At 40.6% G+C, this 15,763-nt stretch overlaps 1 protein-coding gene across 11 annotated transcripts in view; it reads left to right on the forward strand.

Moving 5' to 3' along the window:
* The window catches only part of RYR3 (ryanodine receptor 3), a 1,083,635-nt gene that overhangs the window by 262,703 nt on the left and 805,169 nt on the right, over positions 1–15,763 (forward strand). The window lies entirely within an intron of this gene.

Genomic DNA, 15,763 nt, shown 5'->3' on the forward strand with positions numbered 1-15,763 from the left:
TTTCGTCCCTTTCGGAATTTCAAAGCAGGAGCAGCATCAACTTCCACTGTACCAAAACAGGAAGGAGCTGTTGCTCGTTACAGACAAGGCTGGAAACCTAACCAGTCCTGGAACAAGGGCAAGCAGGCCAGGAAACCTGCTGCTGCCCCAAAGACAGCATGAACCGAGGGCCCCCGATCCGGGACCGGATCTAGTGGGGGGCAGACTCTCTCTCTTCGCCCAGGCTTGGGCAAGAGATGTTCAGGATCCCTGGGCGCTAGAGATCATATCTCAGGGATACCTTCTAGACTTCAAATTCTCTCCCCCAAGAGGGAGATTTCATCTGTCAAGGTTGTCAACAAACCAGATAAAGAAAGAAGCGTTTCTACGCTGTGTACAAGATCTGTTATTAATGGGAGTGATCCATCCGGTTCCGCGGTCGGAACAAGGACAAGGGTTTTACTCAAACCTGTTTGTGGTTCCCAAAAAAGAGGGAACTTTCAGGCCAATCTTGGATTTAAAGATCCTAAACAAATTCCTAAGAGTTCCATCGTTCAAAATGGAAACTATTCGGACAATCTTACCCATGATCCAAGAGGGTCAGTACATGACCACTGTGGATTTAAAGGATGCTTACCTTCACATACCGATTCACAAAGATCATTACCGGTATCTAAGGTTTGCCTTCTTAGACAGGCATTACCAGTTTGTAGCTCTTCCATTCGGATTGGCTACGGCTCCAAGAATCTTCACAAAGGTTCTGGGTGCCCTTCTGGCGGTACTAAGACCGCGAGGAATTTCGGTAGCTCCGTACCTAGACGACATTCTGATACAAGCTTCAAGCTTTCAAACTGCCAAGTCTCATACAGAGTTAGTTCTGGCATTTCTAAGGTCGCATGGATGGAAAGTGAACGAAAAGAAGAGTTCTCTGTTTCCTCTCACAAGAGTTCCATTCTTGGGGACTCTTATAGATTCTGTAGAAATGAAGATTTATCTGACAGAAGACAGATTAACAAAGCTTCTAAATGCATGCCGTGTCCTTCATTCCATTCAACTCCCGTCAGTAGCTCAATGCATGGAGGTGATCGGCTTAATGGTAGCAGCAATGGACATAGTACCCTTTGCACGTCTACATCTCAGACCGCTGCAATTGTGCATGCTGAGTCAGTGGAATGGGGATTACTCAGACTTGTCCCCTACTCTGAATCTGGATCAAGAGACCAGAAACTCTCTTCTATGGTGGCTTTCTCGGCCACATCTGTCCAGGGGGATGCCATTCAGCAGGCCGGACTGGACAATTGTAACAACAGACGCCAGCCTACTAGGTTGGGGCGCTGTCTGGAATTCTCTGAAGGCTCAGGGACAATGGAATCAGGAGGAAAGTCTCCTGCCAATAAACATTCTGGAATTAAGAGCAGTTCTCCATGCCCTTCTGGTTTGGCCCCAGTTAAAAACTCGGGGGTTCATCAGGTTTCAGTCGGACAACATCACGACTGTAGCTTACATCAACCATCAAGGAGGGACAAGAAGCTCCCTAGCAATGATGGAAGTATCAAAGATAATTCGCTGGGCAGAGTCTCACTCTTGCCACCTGTCAGCAATCCACATCCCGGGAGTGGAGAACTGGGAGGCGGATTTCTTGAGTCGCCAGACTTTTCATCCGGGGGAGTGGGAACTTCATCCGGAGGTCTTTGCCCAAATACTTCGACGTTGGGGCAAACCAGAGATCTCATGGCGTCTCGCCAGAACGCCAAACTTCCTCGCTACGGGTCCAGATCCAGGGATCCGGGAGCGGTTCTGATAGATGCCTTGACAGCACCTTGGAACTTCGGGATGGCTTATGTGTTTCCACCCTTCCCGCTGCTTCCTCGATTGATTGCCAAAATCAAACAGGAGAGAGCATCAGTGATTCTAATAGCGCCTGCATGGCCACGCAGGACTTGGTATGCAGATCTAGTGGACATGTCATCCTGTCCGCCTTGGTCTCTACCTCTAAGACAGGACCTTCTGATACAGGGTCCATTCAAACATCAAAATCTAACTTCTCTGAAGCTGACTGCTTGGAAATTGAACGCTTGATTTTATCAAAACGTGGTTTTTCTGAGTCGGTTATTGATACCCTGATACAGGCTAGGAAGCCTGTTACCAGAAGGATTTACCATAAGATATGGCGTAAATACCTATACTGGTGCGAATCCAAAGGTTACTCCTGGAGTAAGGTTAGGATTCCTAGGATATTGTCCTTTCTACAAGAAGGTTTAGAAAAGGGTTTATCGGCTAGCTCATTAAAGGGACAGATCTCAGCTCTGTCCATCTTGTTACACAGGCGTCTGTCAGAAAATCCAGACGTCCAGGCTTTTTGTCAGGCTTTAGCTAGGATCAAGCCTGTGTTTAAAACTGTTGCTCCGCCATGGAGTTTAAACTTAGTTCTTAACGTTTTACAGGGTGTTCCGTTTGAACCCCTTCATTCCATTGATATAAAATTGTTATCTTGGAAAGTTCTGTTTTTAATGGCTATTTCCTCGGCTCGAAGAGTCTCTGAGTTATCAGCCTTACATTGTGATTCTCCTTATCTGATTTTTCACTCAGACAAGGTAGTTCTGCGTACTAAACCTGGGTTCTTACCTAAGGTAGTCACTAACAGGAATATCAATCAAGAGATTGTTGTTCCATCCTTGTGTCCAAATCCTTCTTCAAAGAAGGAACGTCTTCTACACAATCTGGATGTAGTTCGTGCCCTCAAGTTCTACTTGCAGGCAACTAAGGATTTTCGACAAACGTCTTCCCTGTTTGTCGTGTACTCTGGTCAGAGGAGAGGTCATAAGGCTTCGGCTACCTCTCTCTCCTTCTGGCTTCGTAGCATAATTCGTTTAGCCTATGAGACTGCTGGACAGCAGCCTCCTGAAAGAATTACAGCTCATTCTACTAGAGCTGTGGCTTCCACTTGGGCCTTTAAGAATGAGGCCTCTGTTGAACAGATTTGCAAGGCTGCAACTTGGTCTTCGCTTCATACTTTTTCCAAATTTTACAAATTTGACACTTTTGCTTCTTCGGAGGCTATTTTTGGGAGAAAGGTTCTTCAGGCAGTGGTTCCTTCTGTATAATGAGCCTGCCTATCCCTCCCGTCATCCGTGTACTTTTGCTTTGGTATTGGTATCCCAGAAGTAATGATGACCCGTGGACTGATCACACATAACAGAAGAAAACATAATTTATGCTTACCTGATAAATTCCTTTCTTCTGTTGTGTGATCAGTCCACGGCCCGCCCTGTTTTAAGGCAGGTAAATATCTTTTAAATTATACTCCAGTCACCACTTCACCCTTGGTTTCTCCTTTCTCGTTGATTCTTGGTCGAATGACTGGGAGTGACGTAGAGGGGAGGAGCTATATGCAGCTCTGCTGGGTGAATCCTCTTGCATTTCCTGTTGGGGAGGAGTTATATCCCAGAAGTAATGATGACCCGTGGACTGATCACACAACAGAAGAAAGGAATTTATCAGGTAAGCATAAATTATGTTTTTTTGATTTTTTTACTTAGAGGGGTGATATAGAGAATCTCCCTTCGTTTTAGGTTAGCTGCAGCCGTTTGCATACACAGAATTTATCATCTGTTATTCTTATTATTTGAGGGTTCATTTATTATACTCCCTCATCTGGAGCGCTAGACCAGGCCTCAAAAACACATTTTTCCTCTTTTACACCTAGTTGAAATAGGTGTAATTTTTCTCAATGTATCGACAGCCTCCGACAGTATTAACGGTTTGGGCTTTCATTGGAAACCTGGTATAAGTTATCGCTTAACGGCGTCTAATACTTTCTATGGGACATGAAAATGTTTTCGGCAGGAGGTATAACACGCCATCAGAAGCAGTCAATAAATTAAATTGCTTCCAACGGCATATTTATCGGTTGTTGCATGAACTCTCAATGTAATAAAAAAAAAAATTATTACAATTTGTATAAAAAAACACTGGTATTGGGTGTGTTATAATTTTAATATATATTCTTGAATAATGGATATATTAGTCTGTAATTTTCCATTTATTTTATCTTTGATATAAGAATTGAATAATTTATTAAACAATTTAATGGGTTAATTGTTAATTATATTAAAGGTGTGTTGTTTTTAAAGCACATAAATTATATAGTATATTTTATTGTAAGATGTTTATCGGGTGTGAATTTTTATATTGTTAATGTGTTACAGGTTGTTTATATTTTCCACTTTTAGGTTTTCTGGTTTATCACATTTAGGCCATTATTGTTTTATGTTTACTTTCACTGTTTTGTTAAATATTTGGTATTATTGAGCGTTTCATACCCAAATAATGTTGGTTTTTTTTTTTGTTTTTTTGTTTTTTATTCAACTTGTGATATGTGCACTTCTTTCTTTTTGGATAGATCATCAGTATTGCTCTGTCTCTCTATGTACAAAATTAGTATAATACATTCCAATAACTTAAGATGTAGGATATTGTATCAATTAAGAATTAAAAGGACAGTGAAGTCAAAATTAATCTTTAATTTATTGGATAGAGCATAAACTTTTAAACAACTTTTCAATTTACTTCTGTTATGCATTTTGCTTAGTTCTTTTGGTATCCTTTGTTAAGGAGTAATCGTATGTGTGCTCAGGATTGTATCCATCAGGCAGCAGTATTTGCAACATTGTTTAGAGTAATATTATACATAGTTGCAAACAGTGCTGCGATAGAGTGCTAAAGACCTGTACACGCTCCTAAGTTCCTATCAGCCTGCCTAGGTTTACTCTTCAACAAGGATACCAAGAGAACAAACCAAATTTGATAATAGATGTTATTTAGAACATTTTTGAAAATCATTTTGAAAATCTTTTAGAATCATGATTTTTTAATTTTGACTTTACTGTTGATTTAAGAAAAATCACTTATGTTAAGAAAAATCATTTATGTGCTGCTGCATCTGAAATTTGTTTTGTGATTGTTTTTTTTTAATGATTTTATAGCAATTATATGATTTTATACACTGATCTTGCTATATAATAATTTACATATATGAATTAAAAACGCATCTTTTCTCTAGTAATTCTGGGTTCAAGTGAAAGTTATCACTGTAAAGGCTGTTTTTTGTTCTCTTTCACTTATTGTAATATAAGTCTGTTCAACTCATACCTTATCACTAAAACAACAAAAAAAAACTTAAATGTATTGCTGTGTTTGTGAGGTGGTTTCTAGAATATTTATTGAACATAATTTAAATATAATAAGATTTACCAAGATGCAGTAAGACATTACCACGTGTGAATTTTTTAAAATTATTTTTAAATTATTACTTTTTCCCATATTAAAAACAAAACTGATGAGAACTATTTATTAATGTGTACTAAAAGAATACACTTTATTGAAAAACTTAAGCAATAATTTTTTTAGTTTTGCATATACATTCAGCAGAACTTATAGTGGTTCCTATTTGCTGGGTACTTTTTCCAAAAACTGGTTACATAACATTCTAGTCCTTCTTCATATAAATATTGTTTTATGAGAAGAATTGTAAATAGAGAAGGATCATAACAGACATTGATTAATAAACTTTATTCTCTTCCAAGTAACCTTAAAAAAAAAAAAAAAGAAGCAAAAAAGGCCCTAGTGTATGTTAGGTCCAGTATTCCACTCATTCTTGACTTCCTATCATGCTTGTAGCGGTGCGAGGGTCTGGGAGCCCAGGAGCAGAGGTGGAATCTTGCAAAACAGTCCTCAGCACTAAAGGGGCCTAGTTTACAAACTTCTCTGAGGAGTTACCCCTTTTATGAAGACTTTATAAAAATGCAAAGGTGAAAATCGGCTGGAGTTCAACAGACTGAACCTTGAAGTTAGTCAAAGGATATAACAAGAAGCAGAACTGGAAAAAGTATCTCAGCAGGGCCAGTGTCTGTCTCACTTAGGAGTACGGAAGTGCACATGTGCTGGTGTTGCCTGTAAACACTGCGATACAGAAACATAGTAACAATGGTGAACCTATGTCTGGCTTGAACAAAGTCTCACTAAGTTGTACAAGAATATGCAAGTAATAGCGTAGATAGGATACACAACAATACAGAAACATCTTAGCAGCACAGTGATGCCACATATGGATTGTGAAGTTCAGGTATGTTTGGGGTGGAGAGAGCCCACTTTGGAGAAAAGACAAACGCAGGATTTTGTACTGACTGGAACAGGAACAATACAAAACAAGGTGCAAGAGGCACTGAGGTGAGGTAAAAAGGCAGTCAGGGTCTGGGAAGGTAGCAGGTCAAGATCCAAGTAGAGGTAAACCTGGATAATGAAAAGACTGGACACAGCGTCAGAGACAATGAAAGGTCTCAAAGCCTAGAGCACTGGAACCATCTGCCTTTTACACAAAGATAATTTCTAACCTAACACACCAGAGGAAGCAGGTGTGTGGCAAGAAGTCTACATAACTTTTCTCTGACAGTAGAGATAAAATACACCAAGCTCTCTAGAGGCTCAAGAGAAGCTTTAAGCCAGCAGTAGTTAGTTTTTATAAACCTTCATGGAACTGTTGTAACAACCTCTTACTTCTCCTCAAAGTCTATACTATCTATCTGCTACTCGTTTTGTAATGTATTCTTCTCATTTCTTTTTGTTGCTTTCAAACCAACATTAACCACCTTGTGTGCTTGTCCTACACTTCCTAGAGAGGTCAAAAAGCAAAATCTGTAACCTAAATGTTCAGAATGCTGCCTAATAAATGACTGGCTACGGCAATTTGGGACATTCTGAACACCTAGAGAATCTGCTTTTTAGCTTATTTAGGGAGCATGGGGCAGACACACTTTTCAAATGCAAGAAAGATAATTAAAGTTTCTCTTGTTAAGTGTATCCAGTCCACGGATAATCCATTACTTGTGGGATATTCTCCTTCCCAACAGGAAGTTGCAAGAGGATCACCCACAGCAGAGCTGCTATATAGCTCCTCCCCTCACTGCCATATCCAGTCATTCTCTTGCAACTCTCAACTAAGATGGAGGTCGTAAGAGGACTGTGGTGTTTTATACTTAGTTTATTTCTTCAATCAAAAGTTTGTTATTTTTAAATGGTACCGGAGTGTACTGTTTATCTCAGGCAGTATTTAGAAGAAGAATCTGCCTGCGTTTTCTATGATCTTAGCAGAAGTAACTAAGATCCTTTGCTGTTCTCACATATTCTGAGGAGTGAGGTAACTTCAGAGGGGGAATAGCGTGCAGGTTTTCCTGTAATAAGGTATGTGCAGTTAAAATATTTTTCTAGGGATGGAATTTGCTAGAAAATGCTGCTGATACCGAAGTAATGTAAGTAAATCCTTAAATGCAGTGATAGCGACTGGTATCAGGCTTATTAATAGAGATACATACTCTTATAAAAGTGTATTTTAAAATGTTTGCTGGCATGTTTAATCGTTTTTTACATATGTTTGGTGATAAAACTTATTGGGGCCTAGTTTTTTCCACATGGCTGGCTTGAATTTTGCCTAGAAACAGTTCCCTAAGGCTTCCCACTGTTGTAATATGAATGGGAGGGGCCTATTTTGGCGGTTTTTTTGCACAGCAAAAATTACAGACACAGGCATCCAGCTTCTTCCTGCATGATCCAGGACTTCTCTGAAGGGCTCAAAAGGCTTCAAAAGTCATATTGAGGGAGGTAAAAAGCCACAGTAGAGCTGTGGCAGTTGTGACTGTTTAAAAAACGTTTTTGTCATTTGTTATTCCGTTTTTGGTATTAAGGGGTTAATCATCCATTTGCAAGTGGGTGCAATGCTCTGCTAACTTATTACATACACTGTAAAAATTTAGTTAGTGTAACTGCATTTTTTCACTGTTATTTCAAAATTTGGGAAAATTTGTGTTTCTTAAAGGCGCAGTAACGTTTTTTATATTGCTTGTAAACTTGTTTTAAAGTGTTTTCCAAGCTTGCTAGTCTCATTGCTAGTCTGTTTAAACATGTCTGACACAGAGGAACATACTTGTTCATTATGTTTGAAAGCCATGGTGGAGCCCCATAGGAGAATGTGTACTAAATGTATTAATTTCACCTTAAACAGTAAAGATCAGTCTATAAAATAATTATCACCAGAGGGTTCTGTCGAGGGGGAAGTTATGCCGACTAACTCTCCCCACGTGTCAGACCCTTCGCCTCCCGCTCAGGGGACGCACGCTAATATGGCGCCAATTACATCAGGGACGCCCATAGCGATTACCTTGCAGGACATGGCTGCAATCATGAATAATACCCTGTCAGAGGTATTATCTAGATTGCCTGAATTAAGAGGCAAGCGCGATAGCTCTGGGGTTAGGAGAGATACAGAGCGCGCAAATGCTGTTAGAGCCATGTCTGATACTGCGTCACAGTATGCAGAACATGAGGACGGAGAGCTTTAGTCTGTGGGTGACATCTCTGACTCGGGGAAACCTGATTCAGAGATTTCTAATTTTAAATTTAAGCTTGAGAACCTCCGTGTATTACTTGGGGAGGTATTAGCTGCTCTGAATGACTGTAACACAGTTGCAATTCCAGAGAAATTGTGTAGGCTGGATAGATACTATGCGGTGCCGGTGTGTACTGACGTTTTTCCTATACCTAAAAGGCTTACAGAAATTATTAGCAAGGAGTGGGATAGACCCGGTGTGCCCTTTTCCCCACCTCCTATATTTAGAAAAATGTTTCCAATAGACGCCACTACACGGGACTTATGGCAGACGGTCCCTAAGGTGGAGGGAGCAGTTTCTACTTTAGCAAAGCGTACCACTATCCCGGTTGAGGACAGTTGTGCTTTTTCAGATCCAATGGATAAAAAATTGGAGGGTTACCTTAACAAAATGTTTATTCAACAAGGTTTTATTTTACAGCCCCTTGCATGCATTGCGCCTGTCACTGCTGCGGCGGCATTTTGGTTTGAGGCCCTGGAAGAGGCCATCCAGACAGCTCCATTTAATGAAATTATTGACAAGCTTAGAACGCTTAAGCTAGCTAACTCATTTGTTTCTGATGCCATTGTTCATTTGACTAAACTAACGGCTAAGAATTCCGGATTCGCCATCCAGGCGCGTAGGGCGCTATGGCTTAAATCCTGGTCAGCTGACGTGACTTCAAAGTCTAGATTACTCAACATTCCTTTCAAGGGGCAGACCTTATTTGGGCCTGGCTTGAAGGAAATTATTGCTGACATTACTGGAGGCAAGGGTCAATACCCTTCCTCAGGACAGGGCCAAATCAAAGGCCAAACAGTCTAATTTTCGTGCCTTTCGAAATTTCAAGGCAGGAGCAGCATCAACTTCCTCCGCTTCAAAACAAGAGGGAACTGTCATTCCAGACAGGCCTGGAAACCTAACCAGTCCTGGAACAAGGGCAAGCAGGCCAGAAAGCCTGCTGCTGCCCCCAAGACAGCATGAAGGAACGGCCCCCTATCTGGAAACGGATCTAGTGGAGGGCAGACTTTCTCTCTTCGCCCAGGCGTGGGCAAGAGATGTTCAGGATCCCTGGGCATTGGAGATCATATCTCAGGGATATCTTCTGGACTTCAAAGCTTCTCCTCCACAAGGGAGATTTCATCTTTCAAGGTTATCAGCAAACCAGATAAAGAAAGAGGCATTCTTAAGCTGTGTGCAAGACCTCCTAGTAATGGGAGTGATCCATCCAGTTCCGCGGACGGAACAAGGACAGGGATTTTATTCAAATCTGTTTGTGGTTCCCAAGAAAGAGGGAACCTTCAGACCAATCTTGGATCTAAAGATCTTAAACAAATTCCTCAGAGTTCCATCACTCAAAATGGAAACTATTCGGACCATCCTACCCATGATCCAAGAGGGGTCAGTACATGACCACAGTGGACTTAAAGGATGCCTACCTTCACATACCGATTCACAAAGATCATCATCGGTTCCTAAGGTTTGCCTTTCTAGACAGGCATTACCAATTTGTAGCTCTTCCCTTCTGGTTGGCCACTGCCCCGAGAATTTTTACAAAAGTTCTGGGCTCACTTCTGGCGGTTCTAAGACCGCGAGGCATAGCGGTGGCTCCATATCTAGACGACATCCTGATACAGGCGTCAAGCTTTCAAATTGCCAAGTCTCATACAGAGATAGTTCTGGCATTTCTGAGGTCGCATGGATGGAAAGTGAACGTGGAAAAGAGTTCTCTATCACCACTCACAAGAGTCTCCTTCCTAGGGACTCTTATAGATTTTGTAGCAACACTGAGGGTCATCAGATATCAGTCGAACAACATCACGAATGTGGCTTACATCAACCATCAAGGGGGAACCAGGAGTTCCCTAGCGATGTTAGAAGTCTCAAAGATAATTCGCTGGGCAGAGTCTCACTCTTGCCACCTGTCAGCGATCCACATCCCAGGCGTAGAGAACTGGGAGGCGGATTTTCTAAGTCGTCAGACTTTTCATCCGGGGGAGTGGGAACTCCATCCGGAGGTGTTTGCTTAACTGGTCCATCGTTGGGGCAAACCAGAACTGGATCTCATGGCGTCTCGCCAGAATGCCAAGCTTTCTTGTTACGGATCCAGGTCCAGGGACCCGGGAGCAACGCTGATAGATGCTCTAGCAGCTCCTTGGTTCTTCAACCTGGCCTATGTGTTTCCACCGTTTCCTCTGCTCCCTCGACTGATTGCCAAATTCAAACAGGAGAGAGCATTGGTGATTCTGATAGCGCCTGCGTGGCCACGCAGGACCTGGTATGCAGACCTAGTGGACATGTCATCTCTTCCACCATGGACTCTGCCTCTGAGGCAGGACCTTCTAATACAAGGTCCTTTCAATCATCCAAATCTAATTTCTCTGAGACTGACTGCATGGAGATTGAACGCTTGATTCTATCAAGGCGTGGCTTCTCCGAGTCAGTCATTGATACCTTAGTACAGGCTCGGAAGCCTGTCACCAGGAAAATCTACCATAAGATATGGCGTAAATATCTTTATTGGTGTGAATCCAAGAGTTACTCATGGAGTAAGGTTAGGATTCCTAGGATATTGTCCTTTCTCCAAGAGGGTTTGGACAAAGGCTTATCAGCTAGTTCTTTAAAAGGACAGATCTCTGCTCTGTCTATTCTTTTGCACAAGCGTCTGGCAGAAGTTCCAGACGTCCAGGCATTTTGTCAGGCTTTGGTTAGGATTAAGCCTGTGTTTAAAACTGTTGCTCCCCCGTGGAGCTTAAACTTGGTTCTTAAAGTTCTTCAGGGAGTTCTTTTTGAACCCCTTCATTCCATTGATATTAAACTTTTATCTTGGAAAGTTCTGTTTTTGATGGCTATTTCCTCGGCTCGAAGAGTCTCTGAGTTATCTGCCTTACATTGTGATTCTCCTTATCTGATTTTTCATTCAGACAAGGTAGTTCTGCGTACCAAACCTGGGTTTTTACCTAAGGTGGTTTCTAACAGGAATATCAATTAAGAGATTGTTGTTCCATCATTGTGTCTTAATCCTTCTTCAAAGAAGGAACGTCTTTTGCATAATCTGGACGTAGTCCGTGCCTTGAAGTTTTACTTACAGGCTACTAAAGATTTTCGTCAAACATCTGCCCTGTTTGTCGTTTACTCTGGACAGAGGAGAGGTCAAAAAGCTTCGACAACCTCTCTCTCCTTTTGGCTTCGGAGCATAATACGCTTAGCCTATGAGACTGCTGGACAGCAGCCCCCTGAAAAGATTACAGCTCATTCTACTAGAGCTGTGGCTTCCACCTGGGCCTTTAAAAATGAGGCCTCTGTTGAACAGATTTGCAAGGCTGCGACTTGGTCTTCGCTTCACACCTTTTCAAAATTTTACAAATTTGACACTTTTGCTTCTTCGGAGGCTGTTTTTGGGAGAAAGGTTCTACAGGCAGTGGTTCCTTCCGTTTAAGTTCCTGCCTTGTCCCTCCCATCATCTGTGTACTTTAGCTTTGGTATTGGTATCCCACAAGTAATGGATGATCCATGGACTGAATACACTTAACAAGACAAAACATAATTTATGCTTACCTGATAAATTTATTTCTCTTGTAGTGTATCCAGTCCACGGCCCGCCCTGTCCTTTTAAGGCAGGTCTAAATTTTAATTAAACTACAGTCACCACTGCACCCTATGGTTTCTCCTTTCTCGTCTTGTTTCGGTCGAATGACTGGATATGGCAGTGAGGGGAGGAGCTATATAGCAGCTCTGCTGTGGGTGATCCTCTTGCAACTTCCTGTTGGGAAGGAGAATACCCCACAAGTAATGGATGATCCGTGGACTGGATACACTACAAGATAAATAAATTTATCAGGTAAGCATAAATTATGTTATATTGCAATATTGTTTTATTTCCCAGGGAGATAAAATGGACAATGTAATACAGAAATGACCTGCTCTAATTTGTTAGAAAATGTAATTTTGCATTACTGCCGCTAGATAACTATGGGGTTTATCACTATCTATATTTTGATAATTATTTGCATTTTGATGGCTGCTGATGAGCCATTTTTGATGATGATGTGATCACAATTAGCCACTTTCAGTGTTTATTGCAGCACTTTTTTTATGATTGGTTAGTGATAAATTGTACTATACATAATATGGCAGACCACAATTCAAATTCTCAATACTTTATATATTTATTGACCCATTTTTCACTTATTGAATTCCACAACTAAAGGAACTTGATTAATCCCCAGTCAAAACATTTCAAATTATTACCCAGTACCACAAAAAGCTTGAGAATAGAATATTGACTATACGCATACTCAAAGCACACTGACAATACACTGCCAAAATGGTTGATATTCGGAAGCAACGTCATCAAACGCTACCTGGTTGATCAATTACAGTTAAAAATTTAATAATAAGCACATTTACACTAATGAAAATTAACAAACATGACAGACACACATGCCCACTATATAGATAATGCCCCTGTTCAAATCTCTAAAAAAGACCTAAACACATATCTATAGTTTTGGAGCATAATATGTTAATATCATCACACACAATTAAAAAGGATCATTGATCACACAGGACCTTTAAACTTGTGTTGTAATCGCTAAACCCACAAAATCGTTCTTTTCTTTTTCGTTAATCCAACACATTTGGCTTTTCAATTACGCAATCCAGAGATGTATGTGGCAGATATAGATTACTTGTTGATTTCCGATAGTAGAAATTTGAAGCTTTAGGAGTATTAATGGTAGAATAATTTTAGGATTGTGATCATTGGAAAAATACACTGATATTACAGGCTATATTTCAGAGGTCATAATCTGCCGAAAACAAGTGCAAGATTGTGATCAACTTCTATGTTTTTAACACCCGTAAAGAATTTAAACATAAAGTTACCCTCAAGTGCTGCGAGCATTGCAACTCCTAATCAGGACACATCATGCAAATGCAGCTTCTGATCTGCTGTCTGACTGTTAAACTTATAGTTATGGACAGTAATGGAAAAATGACATGCTCAAATCAATTAGAAGAAATAATTTTCACATTTGAATGTCCCTTCAAATGTTGAGTTGACTCCTCTCCCTTTAATATTCATTAGGGCTTTCTTGATAACTGTTCAACATTCCATAATCCACTCATGTTTTCACTTTAAAATACACCAGCTTTTATCAGTGTAATGCTGGAGTGCCCATTACTTTCAAGTGGAAGCATATATCTTCATTCTGACTCACCTTTCTGAATTTGGAAAGGGAATCAGAATGTGCCAATAATGCTTCTCTCCGCCTTCCGTCTCTTAGAAAATGTATGACAAAGACCTAATTATCAGCCTTTGCCACTCACAAAGAAGTACGTCAGTATATTCATATGTCAAGTCAGTTTAGAAAAAAAAAGTTTCTACTTTAGAAAAACAGTTTATATATATATATATATATATATATATATATATATATATATATATATATATATATATATATATATATATATATATATATATATATATATATAGTTAAAAAAAGAGCACTCTCACCACAATAACAGCTGCCAGGGTGCCAGCAGTTGAATTTAACTGAAAAAGGACGGCACTCACTGGTCTTTCCAAAGTTTACTTTTAATAGAAAAAATTTGACATTTTGGGGAGTGTGAGTGAAAATGTCCAAAGTGTCAATATTTTGTGTGGCCACCATTATTTTCCAGCACTGCCTTAACCCTCTTGGGCATGGAGTTCACCACAGCTTCACAGGTTGCCACTGGAGTCCTCTTCCACTCCTCCATGACGACATCACGGAGCTGGTGGATGTTCGAGAACTTGCGCTCCCCCACCTTCCGTTTAAAGGATGCCCTACAGATGCTCAATAGGGTTTAGGTCTTGTGACATGCTTGGCCAGTCCATCACCTTTACCCTCAGCTTCTTTAGCAAGGCAGTGGTCATCTTGGAGGTGTGTTTGGGGTCATTATCATGTTGGAATACTGCCCTGCGGCCCAGTACCCGAAGGTAGGGGATCATGCTCTGCTTCAGAATGTCACAGTACATGTTGGCATTCATGGTTCCCTCAATGAACTGTAGCTCCCCAGTGCTGGCACCACTCATGCAGGCCCAGACCATGACACTCCCACTACCATGCTTGACTGTAGACTGGGCACACTTGTCTTTGTACTCCTCACCTGGTTGCCGCCACACACGCTTGACACCATCTGAACCAAATAAGTTTATCTTGGTCTCATCGGACCAAAAGATATGGTTCCAGTAATTCATGTCCTTAGTCTGCTTGTCTTCAGCAAACTGTTTGCGGGCTTTCTTGTGCATCATCTTTAGAAGATGCTTCCTTCTGGGACGACAGCCATGCAGACTAATTTGATGCAGTGTTCGGCGTATGGTCTGAGCACTGAAAGGGTGACTCCCCACCCCTTCAACCTCTGCAGCAAAAGACAACCTCTGGATATGACGCTGAGCACGTGCACTCAACTTCTTTGGTCGACCATGGCGAGGCCTGTTCTGAGTGGAACCTGTCCTGTGAAACCGCTGTATGGTCTTGCCCACCATGCTGCAGCTCAGTTTCAGGGTCTTGGCAATCTTCTTATAGCCTAGACCATCTACATGTAGAGCAACAATTCTTGTTTTTAGATCCTCAGAGAGTTGTTTGACATTAGGTGCCATGTTGAACTACCAGTGACCAATATGAGAGAGTGCGAGAGCGATAACACCAAATTTTACACACCTGCTCCCCATTCACACCTGAGACCTTGTAACACTAACGAGTCACATGACACCAGGGAGGGAAAATTGCTAATTGGGCTCAATTTGAACATTTACACTTAGGGGTGTACTCACTTTTGTTGCCAACGGTTTAGACATTAATGGGTGTGTGTTGAGTTATTTTGAGGGGACAGCAAATTTACATTGTTATACAGGCTGTACACTCACTACTTTACATTGTAGCAAAGTGTCATTTCTTCAGTGTTGTCACATGAAAAGATATAATAAAGTATTTACAAAAGTGTGAGGGGTGTACTCACTTTTGTTAGATACTGTATATATGTGTATATATATGTGTGTATGTGTGTATATATATATATATATATATATATATATATATATATATATATATATATATATATATAGTGTGGTCGGTAGCACACTCCCACTCACCTTAAAGAGTAGTACCAGGGTAATCATCAAAATCAATTATTGCACTCTCTGGATTTAAGACACAGCAACCTTTAAAAGTGCAATCATTGAATCTTATATATATATATATATATATATATATATATATATATATATATATATATATATATATATATATATATATATATATATTATTTTAAAGTGTGACCATTTTTATTTAAAGGGATTTCTGCTAATAATTTAGAGT

Source organism: Bombina bombina, chromosome 1 (genome assembly GCF_027579735.1).
Source record: "Bombina bombina isolate aBomBom1 chromosome 1, aBomBom1.pri, whole genome shotgun sequence".
Lineage (NCBI taxonomy): Eukaryota > Metazoa > Chordata > Amphibia > Anura > Bombinatoridae > Bombina > Bombina bombina.